The sequence below is a fragment of the Geotrypetes seraphini genome, chromosome 2, assembly GCF_902459505.1.
Source record: "Geotrypetes seraphini chromosome 2, aGeoSer1.1, whole genome shotgun sequence".
Taxonomy (NCBI): Eukaryota; Metazoa; Chordata; class Amphibia; order Gymnophiona; family Dermophiidae; genus Geotrypetes; species Geotrypetes seraphini.
Window position 1 is genome coordinate 324,638,979 of NC_047085.1, and position 18,123 is coordinate 324,657,101.

At 46.3% G+C, this 18,123-nt stretch overlaps 1 protein-coding gene across 5 annotated transcripts in view; it reads left to right on the top strand.

Moving 5' to 3' along the window:
- SLC4A7 (solute carrier family 4 member 7) overlaps positions 1 to 18,123 on the top strand; it is a 363,361-nt gene that overhangs the window by 153,973 nt on the left and 191,265 nt on the right. The gene's annotated exons all lie outside the window — the stretch shown is intronic.

The following is an 18,123-nucleotide window of genomic DNA, read 5'->3' on the forward strand; positions in this document are numbered from 1 at the left end:
TCTCCCGGCACTATCAACAAAGTTGTGAGTATATGTTTTATTTGAACTTCTTTTATGGTTTCTGGTTGTGGTGGAGCTGCGGGTTCGGTGTAAGTCTACAGAAAGAATATGATTTTTATCAAACGTTATATTTTGTAGAGTTGTGGAAATGGTTTAGTGACTGACAAGTAAATTTACATTTGTATGAAGTTTATTCAGTAAAGGGCTTTGGCTATATGGATAGAGCTCCGATGAAGGAACTAGTGCCTTCCCGCATGTTGTAGGTGTGCGCTTGTTTTCATACTCTGGCAGCAGCGCCACAGCGGTAGTGGGATTTCTCCCCGAGGCGGACTTTGCTTGGCAGTTCCCGTGGTTGGGTGGAGGTAAATATTTGGATGGCTCCGGGTGTGTTCTTCACATAGCCGGTTCCTGACTGAGCGCATAAGGTGTGTGCTTATTTTCCTAAGTTGAGAACGAAGCAACATTCATTTATTTCTCTCCAAAGTTTATTTTAAGCATTTTATACCATGATAGTGGGAAAAATATTTTAATGGTTCCGGGTAGGTTTTTTAAAGCATTGTTGATAGAGCCAGCTCATTTCAGCATGAAACAGGCACACACTTGAGTCTCCGGCGCTAGTGAGAGCACCGCAGCATTCACGGAGTTTATTTTGCAGCTGACTTGGGTCACTATTCCGCGGCTTCCCTGTTTTTGGAGTTCTACGCGTCAGGAGTGTTTCAACAGCTTTTGCCAGTGTTGCGGTGATATACCTTGTGTGTGTTTCCCCACTCTCTCTGCTTGAAAAGACTTAACGACTTTAATTGCGACTGTACTGTTATGCCTCACGGTGCTTAAGAAAGAGATTCTGCCCTGTGCTTAGCCGCACAATCTCGTATTTTTGCTGTTATGGGTCGGCAGAAGGCAAATTATCCCAGGACAAGCAGGCATGATATTCTCACATGTGGGTGACGTCATCTACGGAGCCCCAGCGCGGACAGCTTGTCAAGCAAACTTGATTGAAGTTTCAAGTTTGCTATGCTGCACCACGCATGTGCATGCCTTCTTGCCCACTAGAGGGCGCATCCCCACCTCGTGGTCCTCAGTTCAGTCTTTTCCGCGGAGCCAGAAGCCCTGTGGAATTTGTGCTCTTCTATTTTAGCCTTCTGACTCCGCGGCTGAGTGTTTCTTTCTCGGTCGCTGTGCTTACTTTGTTTTTTTATTTGTTTGTGTTTAGGTTTTCGTCAAAAAAAAAAAAAAAAAAGATTTTTCGTTTGGCTCCGGGGGCTGCCGGTAGCCGCGGCCGCGGGACCTCGTTCATTCCCGGCTGTTTTTTGTGTCCATGTCCCGTCCCTTGACGGGCTTTAAAAAGTGCACCCGGTGCGATCGACTCCTTTCGATCACCGATCCCCACCGGTGGTGCTTACTTTGTCTGGGTCCTGAGCACCCGACCGACTCCTGCACTCGGTGCTCTACTTTTCAGCAAAGGGCCCTCCGCCGCCGTCGCGCTCGTATGGCAGAGCTCTTTGCTGTGGACCCCGTGGCGGGGAAGGCCTCGACGTCGGCCTCGGCTTCGGCCCCGGCCTTGACCACGGCCTCGACTCCCTCGACCTCGCCCCGACAGCCCGCTTCGTCGAAGCCTGTGTCCTCGACCCCGAAGTCGACGACGGGTAAGTCCTCACTTCCTTCTTCTGTTCCAGCCTCGAAGAAGCCATCCTTGGGCTCATCGACGGGGGCGGGTGGATCGTTGAAGTTGGGTGCCCCGCAGGAATACTCGAGACCGAGGTCGCCCTCGAGGGAGCACCCGCCGGCCCCGGATCTACCAGCCAAGATGGCGGTGCCGGCTTTTCAGGACTTACTCTGTGCGCTCATTACCTCGGAGCTGTCCGGTGCCCTCGCGCACCTCCAGCCGCCTTCGGCTGCCCCGGTGTCAGCTGCCTCGGTCTCGGTACCCTCGACTTCGGCCTCCGGGGGGGGCTTCAGCCTCGGCCCCGACCTTGCCCTCGACCTCGGTTGACCAGCCTGAGCGGAGCGTGCGGCCTCGGGACAAGGTGCGGAGGGTTCGGAGGATCTCTTTCTCTTCGTCCTCGTCGAGGTCCTCCCGGGGCTCCTCGCCCTCGGGTCGGCCTCGGGCGAAGCGTCGGTCGAGGAAGCCCAAACGTTAACGGGCCTCTCCTCGACGACACGGTCGCTCCTCACCGACCGGGGCAGAGACCCTACGGGTCTCCGAGCTCCGCCTCGATAATCCGAGGCTTTTCCGTTCCTCCGAGGTTGAGTGCTCGAGGGACTCTTCGCCGAGACGGAAGGGGCGTGCCTCGGTGCCCCATACCCCGGGGACTTCCCGCATGGGCATGGGCATGGGCATGGGGCATGGGCGGTCCCCGACCCCGTCGAGGTCGCTTGGTGCGGCTTCTTGGAGTTCGGGGTCTGGCACGGGTAAGGAACCTCGTTACTCCCGTGAGGCCTCCCCTTCCTTCTTGGCGACGAGGGCTTCTCGATCGCCCTCTCCGCCTTCGAAGCCCTCCTCCTTTTCGAGATTTGTGCTTGATATGGGGAGGGCTTTGGACCTTGATCTGGCGTCAGGGTCGCAATACACGAAGGAATTTTTGGAGGAGCAGGATTTGCCCTCTCCCCCAAGGGAGACTCCTCGGCTGCCTCTCAACAAGGTTCTCCACCAGACCTTCCTGAGGAACTTGGACTCCCCTCTTACAGTCACAGCGGTTCCATCAAAGATGGAGTCTAAGTACCGCCTGCCCTTGCAAGGGCTTCGATAAAGCGCAGCTGTCCCACCAGTCGTTGCTGGTGGAGTCGGCGTTGAAGAAGTCTCAGCCTTCTAGGGTCTCTGCTGCGGTCCCCCCCGGGCGGGAGGGACGGACCCTGGACAAGTTTGGTCGTCGCCTCTATTCCAACTCCATGATGGCTGCCAGGGTCCTTAATTACGCATTCACCTTCTCATCCTATTTAAGGCAGATGGTGAAGGCGTTGCCCAGGTATTATGGGGTCATGCCGGATTCCCATAAGGGGGATTTTGGTACCTTTATGGCCAATTTGTCTCAGCTGCGTCTCTACCTTTTTCACGCAGTTTACGATGCGTTTGAGTTGGCCTCTCGTGTATCCGCCTTTGCGGTGGCGGTGCGCTGTCTCGCATGGCTTCGTACCCTGGATATGGACCCGAACTTGCAAGAACGTCTGGCCAATCTTCCATGTGTTGGCTCCGAGTTGTTCGATGAGTCCTTGGAGGCGGCGACCAAACGCTTGTCTGAACATGAGCGCTCTATCGCCTCATTGGTCCGTCCTAAACCCCGGGCCCCGCCGCAGAAGCCGTTTAGACCTCCTCTGCGGCGATACCCGCAGAAGTCGATGCCGGCTTTCTCGAGGCCTCCGCCCCGGCGTCCCCCTCAGCAGGGCAGAGAATCCCAACCAAAGCCTCAGGCGCAAGGGGCGTCTAAACCGGCTCCGTCTTTTTGACGTGATGCGCGGTTGGGGGCGGGCCCCCTCCGCACTGTCGAAGGACCCCCTTCCTATCGGGGTCCGATTGCAGGCCTTTCTTCCAGCCTGGGCCGAGATCACGTCGGACGCTTGGGTGCTCCGGATCATCTCCGAGGGTTACTCGCTAAACTTCTTAGCCATGCCGCCAGAACATCCGTCGGGGGCTTCTCTTGGCTGTCGAGACCAGCTTCCTCTTCTCCTGTCGGAAGCCAGGTCCTTGTTGAGCCTTCGGGCGGTGGAGCCCGTGCCCCCGAACCAAAGTGGACGGGGGTTTTACTCCCGTTACTTTTTGGTCCCGAAGAAGACAGGGGACTTACGCCCCATTCTGGACCTCCGGAGGCTCAACAAGTTCCTTGTCCGGGAGAAGTTCCGTATGTTGTCCCTTCCAGTCCTGTGCCCTCTGTTAGAATCGGGGGACTGGATGTGCTCCCTGGACCTGAAGGAAGCATATACTCATGTTCCGGTGCATCCCGCCTTCCGCAAGTTCCTCAGGTTCCAGGTGGGGGAGTTGCACCTCCAGTATTGGGTCCTCCCCTTTGGACTGGCTTCGTCCCCTCGAGTCTTCACGAAGTGTATGGTGGTGGTCGCGGCAGCCCTGAGATCTCAGGGGCTGCAGGTGTTTCCCTACCTGGACGATTGGCTGATCAAGGCGTCCTCCAAGGAAGGGGTTATTTCAGCGACCCGACAGACTATCATCTTCCTTCAATGTCTGGGGTTCGAAGTGAACTTCCCCAAGTCTCAGTTGTGCCCGACTCAATCCCTTCAGTTTATCGGGGCCGTGCTGGACACGGTTCGCCTCCGTTCGTTCCTCCCCCCGTCACGGTTGGAGGTCCTGCTTCGATTGAGTCGCCAGGTTTCGTTGCTGCCCTCAGTTTTGGCGCAGCGCATGATGGTTCTGCTCGGCCACATGGCGTCGACGGTCCATGTCACTCCGTTCGCCCGTTTGCACCTGAGGCTTCCTCAGTGGACCTTGGCCTCCCAGTGGCGTCAGGATCGGGACCCAGTCTCCTCCCCTATAACTGTGACTCCTTCCTTGAGACGCTCGCTCCGTTGGTGGACCAACTCTTCCAATCTTTCCGGGGGTTTGCTCTTTCTCGTTCCTCCGCATCGCAAGGTCCTGATCACGGACTCTTCGGAGTACGCGTGGGGAGCTCATCTGGACGGTCTGCGGACTCAAGGTCTATGGTTGGCAGAGGACCGGAGTTGTCACATCAATGTTTTAGAACTTCGTGCCATTTTTCTGGCTGCTCGAGCGTTCTGCCACCTGCTGCACGATCAGGTAGTCCTTGTGCAGACGGACAACCAGGTGGCCATGTATTATGTGAACAAACAAGGGGGAACGGGCTCTTGGTCCCTGTGCTGGGAAGCCCTGCGCCTTTGGGAATGGGCGGTCTCCCAGAACATCTTCCTGCGGGCGGTTTACATTCAGGGAGAGAAGAATTGTCTGGCCGACAAACTCAGTCGTCTTTTCCAGCCGCACGAGTGGTCGCTAAACTCCCGAGTTCTGCGCGAGGTCTTCGACCGCTGGGGGACTCCTCAGGTGGATCTGTTTGCCTCTCCGGAGACTCGCAAACTGCCCCTCTATTGTTCTCGGATGTACTCCCCGGACCGTCTCGAGGCCGACGCCTTTCTTCTCGACTGGGGAGGGAGGTTCCTTTATGCGTTTCCTCCTTTCCCTCTGATCTTGAGGACGTTGGTTCATCTCAAGGCGTCCAGAGCCACTATGATTCTCATTGCGCCTCGTTGGCCTCGTCAGCACTGGTTCTCCCTGCTCCTTCAACTCAGTGTCAGGGAGCCTCTGCTTCTGCCTGTCTTTCCTTCTCTGCTGTCTCAGAGTCGGGGTTCGCTGTTGCATCCCAATCTTCAGTCTTTACATCTGACGTCTTGGTTCCTTTCCCCATGACTTCACAGGTTTCTAAGTCTGTGAGGGAGGTTCTGGAAGCCTCGCACAAGGTCTCGACTAGGCTTTGTTATTCTCAGAAGTGGACCAGATTTTCTTCCTGGTGTTCCTCGAATCATCTGGATCCGAGTTCGGTTCCGGTGTCTTCGGTTCTGGAATATTTGTTGCATTTGTCCAAGTCTGGGCTGAAGACGACTTCCATTAGGGTGCATCTCAGTGCGATTGCTGCTTTCCATCGGCATCTCGAGGGTCGATCTCTCTCTCTTCATCCTCTGGTGATTCGTTTCATGAGGGGTCTAGTGAATGTTAATCCTCCTTTGAAACCTCCTCCTGTAGTTTGGGATCTTAATGTGGTTTTGGCTCAACTGATGAAGCCTCCCTTCGAGCCTATTGACAAATCTCATCTTAAGTTTCTCACTTGGAAGGTGATCTTTTTGCTTGCGCTCACGTCCGCTCGTTGGATTAGCGAGCTGCAGGCTTTGGTTGCGGACCCGCCCTTTACTGTGTTCCATCATGACAAGGTGGTTCTTCGCACCCATCCTAAATTTTTACCTAAGGTTGTGTCTTGATTTCCACCTCAATCAGTCCATTGTTCTTCCGGTGTTTTTTCCGAAGCCCCACTCTCATCCTGGGGAGGCGGCGCTTCACACGCTTGACTGTAAGAGAGCGTTGGCCTTTTATCTTCAACGCACCAAGTCTCATCGGAAGGTTCCTCAATTATTTTTGTCCTTTGATCCTAATCGGTTGGGACGTCCTGTTTCCAAGCGCACCTTGTCCAACTGGTTGACTGCTTGTATTTCTTTTTGCTACGCTCAGGCTGGTCTCGTGCTTCATGGTCGGGTCACGGGACATAAGGTCCGAGCGATGGCAGCTTCTGTGGCGTTCCTCCGGTCTACTCCGGTGGAGGATATCTGCAAGGCTGCCACTTGGTCTTCGGTTCATACTTTCACCTCCCACTACTATCTGGATACGTTATCCAGGAGTGACGGCCGGTTTGGCCAGTCAGTTTTGCGTAATCTGTTTTCCTAAATTACCATCCTCCCACCTGCCCTTTTTTGGTTGGCTTGGAGGTCACCCACATGTGAGAATATCATGCCTGTTTGTCCTGGGATAAAGCACAGTTACTTACCGTAACAGGTGTTATCCAGGGACAGCAGGCATATATTCTCACAACCCGCCCTCCTCCCCGGGGATGGCTTCTTTGCTGGCTATGGAACTGAGGACCACGAGGTGGGGATGCGCCCTCTAGTGGGCAAGAAGGCATGCACATGCGTGGTGCAGCATAGCAAACTTGAAACTTCAATCAAGTTTGCTTGAAAAGCTGTCCGCGCTGGGGCTCCGTAGATGACGTCACCCACATGTGAGAATATATGCCTGCTGTCCCTGGATAACACCTGTTACGGTAAGTAACTGTGCTTTGCTGCACAGTGATGTCAGCGGCATGAGAGTACCCTGTGTTTCATACGGGTATCTTCTTGTCTCTCTCGGTGTCCCTGAAGACTGAGTCTATGTACAGTGTTCTCCCTAGGGAGCGCCCGGCTAATTTAGATGACCGCCCGGCTATCATCCGATCCTGAATTCTGCTGCTGCCGCCACTGCTCAACATTTAAAAAAAAAAAAAAAACGGCTTGGAGATTTCACGCCTTAGACCGTAGCGAACTTATGCTCCGGGGCTCTAACGTGTGCGTACCGGCTTCCCTTCTCTTCCCTCCGAAACCGGAAGTTATGTCCAGGGGGAAGGGGGGGGGAAGAGAAGAGAAGGGAAGCCGGCACGCACATGTTAGAGCCCCGGAGCATGTGTTCGCTACGGGCTAAGGCGGGACACAGGTCAGTGAAGCTTATAATTTGCTGTTCTTGCTGCCGGGTCCTGCCTACTTTCTGTTTCCGCGAAGGCAGGACTCGGCAGCATTTCTCTAAAACAGGGGTGCCCAATAGGTCGATCGCGATCCTGGGCTGATCAGCCTTCCTCTCCCCGACGTCAATTTTGCCATCGGAGAGGAAGTTCTGGCCAGCCAATCGCTGCCTGGCTGGGCCGGAACTTCCTCTCCGACGGCAGAATTGACTTCAGGGAGAGGAATGCTGGTCGGCCCGACGCAGGGAAGCAGGGAGAGCTTGGGGTGGCGGTGGCGGCTTTGGGGCCTGTTATCCGATGGAACAGGGCAGGCAGGGAGACAGAAGGAAAGAAGAGAAATAGAAAAAGAGAAAGGGAGGCAGGGAGAGAGGAAGAAAAAGTTTGGGGGAGGAATGAGGTCTGGAGGAGAGGAAGCATACAGGTTGGAAGAAGGGAAGAAAGATTGGATGCAGTCAGAAGAAGAAAGTGGAACCAGAGACTCATGAAATCACCAGACAACCACATAGGAAAAATGATTTTATTTTAAATTTAGTGATCAAAATGTGTCTGAATTTATATCTGCTGTCTATATTTTACACTATGGTCCCGTTTTACAAAACTCAATAGCAGTTTTTAGCGCAGGGAGCCTATGAGAGTCGAGGGCAGCGCTGGGCATTCAGCGCAGCTTCCTGCGCTAAAAACTGCTATCGTGGTTTAGTAAAAAGGGAGAGGGGGTATTTGTCTATTTTTGTATGGTTGTTACTGAGGTGACAGTGCATAGAGTCATCTGCTTTGACCTCTTTGAAAAAACCACGGAATAGGAATGATAATTAACATTTTCTATGCGTACAGTGTGCTTTGTGGATTTTTTTTTTTTAATTTTATTGTTGGTAGATCACTTTTTTTGGCGCCTCTTTTTCAACGGATCAAATATCATAGCCCCACTGTCGCGTGTTCACATTTATTCTGCGTACGAGTTTATCTCATCAGTGCAGAGACCTTTTTGGTAAGTCCATTTTACTCTCCCTTTTTTACTTTCCTGAGTGCTGTGGTTTTATTCTTTGGTTTTAGTAGAAGCTCATTTGAACAATAATTTAGATCTTTCCCAGGTTTCAATTTTCATCTACCCGGTCGGCTTGTCTTTGAGCTACTATTGGCTTATGTTTTCAAGATACACTCTGTATTATCAGCTGTTCATTTCCCATATGTTTACTTTTGCCTTATTTAGGTCTATATAGTCTAGGCATACTGTTTGTAACCAGCCATCATTTTAAGTATGTGTATGCCCTATTTTTTTTTTTTGGGGGGGGGGGTTAAGTTCTTTTAGCATGTTATTTCATTAATTCTGAGTTCGGTGTTGCAATATGTTGTTCTTGGTTTTTAGTTTACACATTATTTATTCTTTTCTATGACATGTTTGCATTGCAATTTTACTCAAAAGTATAAATAGGTATCCATATTTCCATTCAAGTTTCATCATTGTGCTCTGGTTTTGGCTCCAGTATTTATCACTTCCGTCCACCAGGTCTGGCTATCTGTTACCGTCTCATATTTTAAAGACTCGCTCGTTATAATTAGCAGTGACCACACATCTCTTCATAGTGGACATATCCGATTTTAGCATTTGAATCTTAGTACTATGGGTTTGGTCTTTTCTGGTTTCCTTTCTATAGTCTGCTTTTCGTTTGGAGTCTTTTGAGATTAGAATTACATTTTATGACATTTTTGTTGTTATAATTGTATGACATGTCTAAGTCGGTCAAGTTATCCATTCTTTTTATTATTTTTTGTCCCCTCATACAGTGGCAGACCGCCCCGGGTGCCAGCCCTAGGGGGGGTACACAGCTGTCTTGATCCAGAACCTTCCGAGCTGCTCAAAATGGCACCTGCACCTCAGTGCGGCTGCTGCACTTATTTCGAAGCAGAGTTGGCAGCCGCACTGAAGTGCAGGAAGGTCCCGCGATGACTGCATTTGCCGTCTCTGCCTCAGGAAGACGTAAGTGACATCAGAAGGGGTGGACCGGTAGCTGCAGTCATTGCGGAACCTTGCCATAACTGCCTGCGTCTGCCGGCCCAACCCCTCCAACGTCACTTACATCTTCCAGAGGCAGAGGCAACAGAAGCAGTAATCATGGAACCTTGATGGTTTGGAGGGAGAGAGGAGCATAGAAGGGTGGTGGAGGGAGAAAAAGGGGTCAGGGTGGTATGGAAGAGTGGTGAAGGGGAGAAAGGGGGCAGATGCTGCTGGAATTGGTGTGCAGTGAAAGGAGAGAGAGACATAAGGGAGAAGTGTACTGGATGGAATTGGGTTGGAGAGAAAGAAAGGGGGCAGATGCTTATGGAAGTGGGAGGGGAAGGGAGAGGAAAGAGTGAAATGCCAGACCATGGGGGTGTGGGAGAGGAAAGGGAAGAAGAGGAGAGAGATGCCAGACCATTGGAGGAGGGAAGGGAAGAAGATGGATGCCAGACTAATAGGGGTGAAGGGAGAGATGGAAGGGGAATACAAGGAGATAAGATGCCATATAGAAGGGGCAGAGAGAGGGTAAACAGTGGATGAAAGGAAGAGAGGGACAAGACTATGAGGAAAGCAGAAACCAGAGAAGACGATGTAGAAAAAAATTATATTTATTTTTTTTTGCTTTAGGGGAGATGCATCGCTGTTTCTGTGGTGTTGCATTGTATGCAGAGTCCAGCTTCTTGGTGGTTCACTTTAACTTTGTCTACGTTTTTCTGTTTTACCCCTCCCCTTTTTACAAAACTGGTAATTGCTCAGAATTCTATGAGAGTCTGAGCTGTTACCACCATGGCTAAAAACCACATTACAGTTTTGTAAAAGGGAGAGGAGTTAGTTTGTGATTACATATTCCATATTAGGCGAAGGTGTTTTCTGTGTTCTGTGTGTTCGAAAGATGGTTTTCAGTTAGGATTGACTGTGTAGGATTGATCTGTACTAGTCTGGCTTGTTTAGTTTTACAATGGGTGTACTGATGTACTGCTTACTGCAATATGTAAGAAGCTGCCTTTTCCTAGATACACTCTTGTGTGTTGTGTGGATTGTTACTAAAAATCATGTTTTTCATACAGATGGGGGGGTGTCAAAAAAATGATGGGCCTCGGGTGTCACATATGCCACTGCCTTCATAGTTTATATATAATCCACAAGCCTGCTTTTAGGACCTACAGGATATGTATCCCTCTGATTCATGCCAATTTCACTTCTCATGTTATCTTATCCATTTTTTTATTGTACAACTGCCCAGATAAGCATCATTCTTTGACGTGATTGGACATTGAAAACTAACAGCAACAGTGTTTTCCCCAGAAATTTTTTCCAGCCATGAAAAACATTTGCTGCATTTAGTGTGCCACGAAAAACATTTGCTGCATTTAGTGTGCCACAAAAAACATTTGCTCCGTTTAGTGTGCCGGAATTAAAAAAAGTTTGAGAGACACTGCTCTATACCATTTGAAAGAGGGCAAATATCTACTTATTCACTTCTAGAATTGGATACTTCTTAAATTTAATAAAAATATTGTGGAACAAGTGTCAAATCTTAAAGGCAGTCATATTGAGCATTGGAAAATAACTAATAATAATTAACTAATACAAATAGTACACATGTAGGGCTCCTTTTACTAAGCTGCGATAGCGGTTTTACCGCACGCTTAGGTCGTGCAGAATTGCTGCACGCACTAGATGCTAACGCTAGCATTGAGCTGGCGTTAGTTCTAACCGTGTAGCGCGGTAATTCTGCACGTGCTAAAAACGCTATTGCAACTTAGTAAAAGGAGCCCTTAATTTTCCCCACCACCAAATTTCCCTTCCCGCCCCACACGGCTACTTTTTCATGCTTCCCTTCAGCTTACAAGGGCTAGGTATCTCGCTCTTCGCTTACTTCTCAGCTTCATGTAGTTCAGTTCCTAAAAGGAATACAGTATATTCGTACATCTCTTAAGAAGCCCTGTCCGGAGTACAGTCTTAAGGTGGTACTTCGCAGTTTACAGAAGGCTTTGTTTCAGCCTTGTCTTTTGAGACTCTAAAAGGCTGTGATGTTGAACACGGTGTTTCTTGTGGCCATGGCTTCAGCTCAGTGGTTTTCTGAGTTGCAGGCCTTGTACGGCAGGGATTCTTATTTCTGATTTACAAATTCTGGGGTGTCAGTTCGGACAGTACCTCAAGTTCTTTCTAAGGTTGTGTCATCCTTTCTTTTATGCCGCTCTCACTTTTCCGTCCTTCTTCGTGGGAGGAGGAATGGGGAGGCGAGCTTTTCATCACTGCATTTTTTTTAAACGTGCGTAGCATTCTTCACAATCTGTAGGTTTCTTTTTTTTAAAAATTCTTTATTTAATATTTTCTAATACAATGAATTCTATGCAAAACACATTTAAAGTAAATATGTCTCACAATGTTGTTGAACTAATAAAAATAAAACAACTTGTTGTTACAGATTTTGAACATTCCCATTCCCCCCTCCCAAGAAATCTAGTTCCAAAAACCAAAATGATCAAATGAGTCCTTCAAACATTTCTTTTTCCAATTCAATATAACTCCCCCATATATAATTAAATTTTGCCCATTGATTAGTTAAAATAGCCTATTCCTAAGCGTTCCCTTACATCTCTCAAAGTAGGTACCTTTAACATACGCCATTGCTGAGCTAATGTTAATCTGGCAGCTATGAATGTCAAGTCCAAAAGTTTAGATTGAGAGGATGTTAAACCTTCTGTTCTTACTCCCAATAGTGCCCTTTCAGGGTTATGCTTTAATGGGATCTGAATTAGTATGCTTACATACTCAAAGACTTGCTCCCAAAACTTCTGGACCTTTTGACATTCCCACCACATATGATAAAATGTACCTCTTTCACCACATCCTTTCCAACAGCTAGAGCAGGGGTGTCAAAGTCCCTCCTCGAGGGCCGTAATCCAGTCGGGTTTTCAGGATTTCCCCAATGAATATGCATTGAAAGCAGTGCATGCACATAGATCTCATGCATATTCATTGGGGAAATCCTGAAAACCCGACTGGATTCCAGCCCTCGAGGACCGACTTTGACACCTGTGAGCTAGAGCATCACTCCGGTTAGCGTATATACTAATTAAAACCGGGGTAATATACCATCGTACTAGGAGTTTAATAGCATTTTCCACCAAAGTGGCAGCCCTCGCTGTCTGAAAAAGATCCTTCCCCAAATTTTTTTCCCATGCTTTCATATATGATGTTTTGGTTATTTTATCATCATTTATAATTTTATATAACCACGAAATACACCCTTTGGCTGCTGGTTCTCCTAGCCTTTTTTCAAATTCAGATTTCTTTAAAATTCCATCGTTCTTCATCTTATATGTTAATATGTATTTTTTTATCTTAAAATAAGGGAAAAGATCTCTCATTTCTAAATGAAAATAATCCTGAATATCTATAAAGGCTTTTACCTCGCCTTCTTCAACTAATTGACCAAAACATACTAATCCTTTATCCTCCCACTTCTTAAAAATTCCCCCCTCCCTGCCTGGTTTGAAGTCTTATGCATGTAATATAGGGGTAAAAAGAATGCCTTTTTCTTTACCTGAGAGTTTTTCCTCACACTTTTCCATATTTTCAGAAACATTTAGTAAAGGGATTATTTATATTTATTCATTCTTTTTCTCCCAACCATGGTAGGTATTTCAGTTTTCTTATTCCATCTTTCCCATCTAACATTGCTTGTTCTACCTTTACCCAAAACTTAAGAGGGGATGAATGCCATTCAACTATTGCTTTCGTCTGTGCTGCTTTGTAATAGTTCTCCAAGGAAGGTAAGCCTAATCCTCGTTCTGTCTTAGACTTAAACATTGATTGCTTTCCAACCCTTGGCCGTTTTCCTCCCCATATGAATCTCAATATCATTTTATTCCGTTTTTGAAAAAACTGATTTGGAATTTCTATCGGTAGTGCTTGGAAGAAATAAAGAAACCTAGGGAGAATCATCATCTTTACCATTTCAATGCGACCTAGCCATGAAATGTATAACTTATTCCATCTGTCTAAATCTATCTGAATATCTTTGACCAATGGTATATAATTTTGTTGGAACAGAGATGTCCAATCTGCTCCCAAAATTATTCCCAAATAGCATATAGGACCCTTTACCCATCTCAGGGGAACTGATCTTTGTAATTCCGTAATTTTCTCTATTGGTGCTGAAATATTCATCGCTTCTGTCTGATTTAATTGGCTTTAAACCCTGATAACTGGCCAAATTCACTCATAATGTCTTTAAGGGTGATTAGAGTCTTCTCAGATGCCTCAACAATAGCTAATATATCGTCTGCAAACAATGAAAGCTTTTGTTCTTCACCTGCCACCCTCTGGCCTTTTACCTGTTGAGATTGTCTAATTTTCTGTGCTAAAAGCTCAATAGTTAGTGCAAAAATCAAAGGGGACAATGGGCAACCCTGCCTTGTCCCTCTTTGAAGTTCAAATATGGGGGAATAGGATCCATTTACTTTAACATATGCTAATGGATTATTATATAATGTAAATATCCAATCCCTATACCTTTTCCCCAGGCCCCTGTGCGCCAATACTGCGTCCATAAACCTCCATTCAACTCGGTCAAATGCTTTCTCAGCATCGACCGAGACTGCCACCTACCCAGTTTTTTCTCTCTTAGCCCGCCATACTAAATTTAACACCTTCCTAATCCCATCTGAAGCTTGTCTCCCAGTAATAAAACCTACCTGGTCCGGGTGGATAAGCGACGGCATAAATAATGCCATTCTATTAGCAAGAACTCTAGCCATAATTTTTGTATCAATTCCCAATAAGGAGAGGGGTCTATAGCTAGCGCAATAGGTCTTAACTTTCTCTGTTTTAGGTAATATTGTAATTCCCACTAGTCTCATATAATGTGGCAATTGTTCTCTATCTTTTAGGTTGTTAAATAACTTTGCTAAAAGAGGAGTTACATAAGATATAAATTTTTTATAAAACGTTCCTGTAAATCCATCCATTCCTGGAGATTTGCCTGATTTAATTTAATGTATTACGCCACGTATCTCATCTTCAGTTATATCTTCATTTAGACCAGGGGTGTCCAACCTTTTGGCTTCCCTGGGCTGCATTGGCCAAAAAAATGTTTATGGGGCCGCACAAACACGCAAATGCTGCAGCAAGACAAGAGGGAGCTGGTAAGATGGTAAACACCGGAATAGGCCCAGTAGGCTTAGTGGTCGATACTATTGTTCTCTAAAATATTTCTGATAGATTGTTCTATTTTTTGTACTACCTTGGGATCTTTTAATTGCATGTCATTTAATTTCCAATATCTTGTCCCTGTGTTAGAGTATCCCCATATTATGTCTATCCAGACTAAGGAATGGTCTGTCCAACTAGCTTCTTTTATTTTTGCATCTATTATCCTACCTCCTAGGGATTTATCAATCCAAATCATATCAATTCGAGAGTACACTTTGTGTGGTGGAGAGTAATAAGTATAATCTCTTTCTAGCATATGTATACTCCTCCATCCATCTGATAAATTTAATAGTTCCAAAGATCTTTATAATAGTTTCCTATCTTTTTTAGTTCTATCACTTTTAGTACTTGTAGAATCCCAGCGAGGATCCAGAACCAAATTAAAATCCACAATCTGTAGGTTTCTAACGACTTTTAGTCATTTAGATCACCTCTTTTTCAAGAGATATGACAAAACGTACGGCAGCGTCCAAAGCCTCTATTGCTCGAAGGGTCCAGGAGGACATTCTTTACGCTTACTTGGCGGAAGACCTTCATGACCATTCAGCCAGAACAATGGTGGCTACTTGGACATACTCCACAGGTTTTTTCCTTGGAGGAGTTTTGTCATGCGGTTACTTGATCTTCTAAGAATACTTTATCTCAGCATTACCGGTTGGATGTGGGGGCGCATGTGGAGGCAGCGTTTAGTGCTTCGGTTGCCACGGAGGCGGCGTTTGCTTCCCACCCAGATTGAGGATTGCTTTGCTACATCCCATTGGTCTCTGGATTCATTTGTTGCTGTTGCTAAGGAAGGAAAAATTATGTTCTTACCTGTTAATTTTCTTTCCTTTAGACGCAGCAGATAAATCCAGAGCCCCACCCTTTCTAGATATTGACTTGTTTTTTTCTTTTGCAACTTTTGAAATCTGTTATTCTTGATAGTTGTATTCTGTATTATTACCTTTTGAAATTTGTTATGGGAAAGAAGATTTTTACATGCTAAGCATATTGATGGTTATGGATGCTTGGGCAAAGAGCAATACTGAAGATGCAGGAGGGTGTGCCAGCCAATAGGACCACCTGTTAATCAGTTTCTCTATCTCCACCTGCTGGTAGATGTGTACTATCCCATTGGTCTCTGGATTCATCTGCTGCGTCTAAAGGAAAGAAAATTAACAGGTAAGAACATAATTTTTCCTATTTTTTCCTTTGAAAATATCCCAATTCATAGATGTTCTGCTAAGAACATGAGCTGCTGTTCTAACATTTACCCAGTATGAAAGTTATTTTCAAAGTCATTTTTGTAGCTGAAACATACTAATGAAATTGTTAAAGTAAAATGATACTATGCATGTAAGTTTACCTGTATTTTCAAGAGACATCCTTGGAGGTGGGCTTGAGGATACGTTTTACAGTTAACATGATTCTTGGGCATTTTCAAAAGTTCATTTTTTTTCCCCTCCAAAAATAAATCTGTAAAATTTAGTAGGTGTAAACATACATACTTTGCACTTTTCCCAGGGTGGTAATTGGTGAAAGTACATGCGTATCTTGACTTTCAAAATTGGTTGTGGAGTTTGAGTATATTTGTATAGCTGCAAGCAGTTCTATAAAATTTAAGGGATAATTATGTAATAGAAATAAACAAACTATAATTAATTTTGTAGTTGAATAAATTACATTTTACAGTTTGCTTGTTCTCTTTATGGAAAGATTTTTTTCCCCCTTATTTCAATGTCTATTTGGAGAAAACAAAACAGTGATGCATATCTTTCTTCAGTATCTGCACTCTATACCCTGATTTTGTAATGGTCTGATTTAATAGGTAGTTTTATTTAATTTACAATTTCCATAATAATTTAAGTTTTAGAGTTAAAACTTAACAGCATAGTAAAATATATTTTTGATATATATGATTTTTGGTTCTGATTGATAGGACATTTGTTGGGCATCACTTAAGGTCTATGTTTTTTTAACTCATCTTTTGTAAAGTTCCTTGACTGGGGATGTTGCTTTAATAAAGCGTTTGTTCATCTCTGTCAGTAAAGAGGCTTGAAAAGACCAGCCCTTCACATCCCCAAGCACGACTTCCCCAAGTTAGATCAGTAGGCACTAGAGCCCACCAAGGCAACTAGCAACTGTGTAGAACCTCAAGATCTTCCTACTTTCTCTGAAATGGTTGTTCTACTGCATCCATTCCCCCTCCCCCAGATATCACCCTGAATACTGTTTCAGGCTGTAGATTTTGGGACCACATTTACTCAGAGCTAGGTGCTGGAATTGCTGCCAACATCTCACACAGGAATTTTGTAAATCTGAGTGCTTTGAAAATGAGCCAAATTGCTCCTAAGACTCACACCTTGCAGCTTCAACTCATGTCCTCTAGTTTACTGCTTCCCTTTATCTGTGGGGTAAGTTTGGACATTAATACCTTTTTTAAAGTACAGTATTTAATCCCCCCTTTTATGAAGCTGTGTTAGCGTTTATCGCCTACTCCAGTGATAAAAGTTCCAACGCTTATAGGAAATCTATGAGCGTTGGAGCTTTTACCACCAAGGTCCCTCTCCCAGTCTGTGCTTATCAGCCTCTCGCCCCCTAATATATATAACTCTCTTGAATTTCTGCACGTCACATTCATCAGTCTACATGCCTTTGCATTAAATGTTAACTGCCTGGCTGCCTTTCTCTAGTACTGCTCTGCTGATCAACTTTAGACTTAGCTCAAGGCTAGCTTTTGGAGTTTATGATCTATGTGGCTGTATATGGCACCACGAATAAGGTGCCTATTTCAAGCCTATTAAAGAAAATGAGGTGTCCCTATAGCTGGTATAAATACTCGCACCTAGGTTGACCAGAAAATACAAATTATAGTATTCTATGATCTTTGTATTTGCATGCTATGTCCAGTCTCCACCTATGGCATGCCTACTAGGAAAGTACACACTATCAAAACATGATGAATACTTTTCCACTAGTTGGTGTTTTACAAGAGGTGATTTTACACTTCTCCCTCGGTATTCACAGGGGTTAGGGGCAGAGCCGGACCTTGAAGTGTGAAAAATCACGAATAACTTTGTGCCGGCTCTGACCCACCCCCGGACCTTACCTGGTGGTCTCCGCCTCTGATCGTCTGCTTCCTTGCATGTTGCATGTTTGCAGAGGCCAGTGCAGATGCTTCAGTCTCCTCTTTCCCTGCTGTGGTGTCAGGCCGGGCAGAGCGAAGATTGTTCCTCTCTGAGCTGGGCAGCCTGTGCTGGCCTTACCTAGTGGTCTAGTGGGCTTTCGGGGCAGGAGTGATCTTCCTAAACTCCTGCCCCATGCAGATCGCCAATAGGAAATGGCTGCTGTGAGCTCCCGTGGTCTCTTGAGACTATGATGGGAGCTCACAGCAGCCATTTCCTATTGGCAATCTGCATGGGGCAGGAGCGTAGGAAGATTGATCCTGCCCTGAAAGCCCGCTAGACCACCAGGTAAGGCCGGGATGCGGGAGGGAAGCGGGGAAGGTCCAAAATAAAGCTGTTTTTTTTTTCTCCCCCCTAAAAAAAAATCACAAATAACCGAATCCGCGGATTCAGAGGGGGAAGTGTACTTGTATTCCTGTTGCCCAGAGCAAGGTTGTTCCTTTCAGAATGTGTGCTGAGTTGAGCACCCCCGCTCCTCCCAACCAGTTGTTTTGAAAAGTTGGCCTCCATGTATCTTTCATCT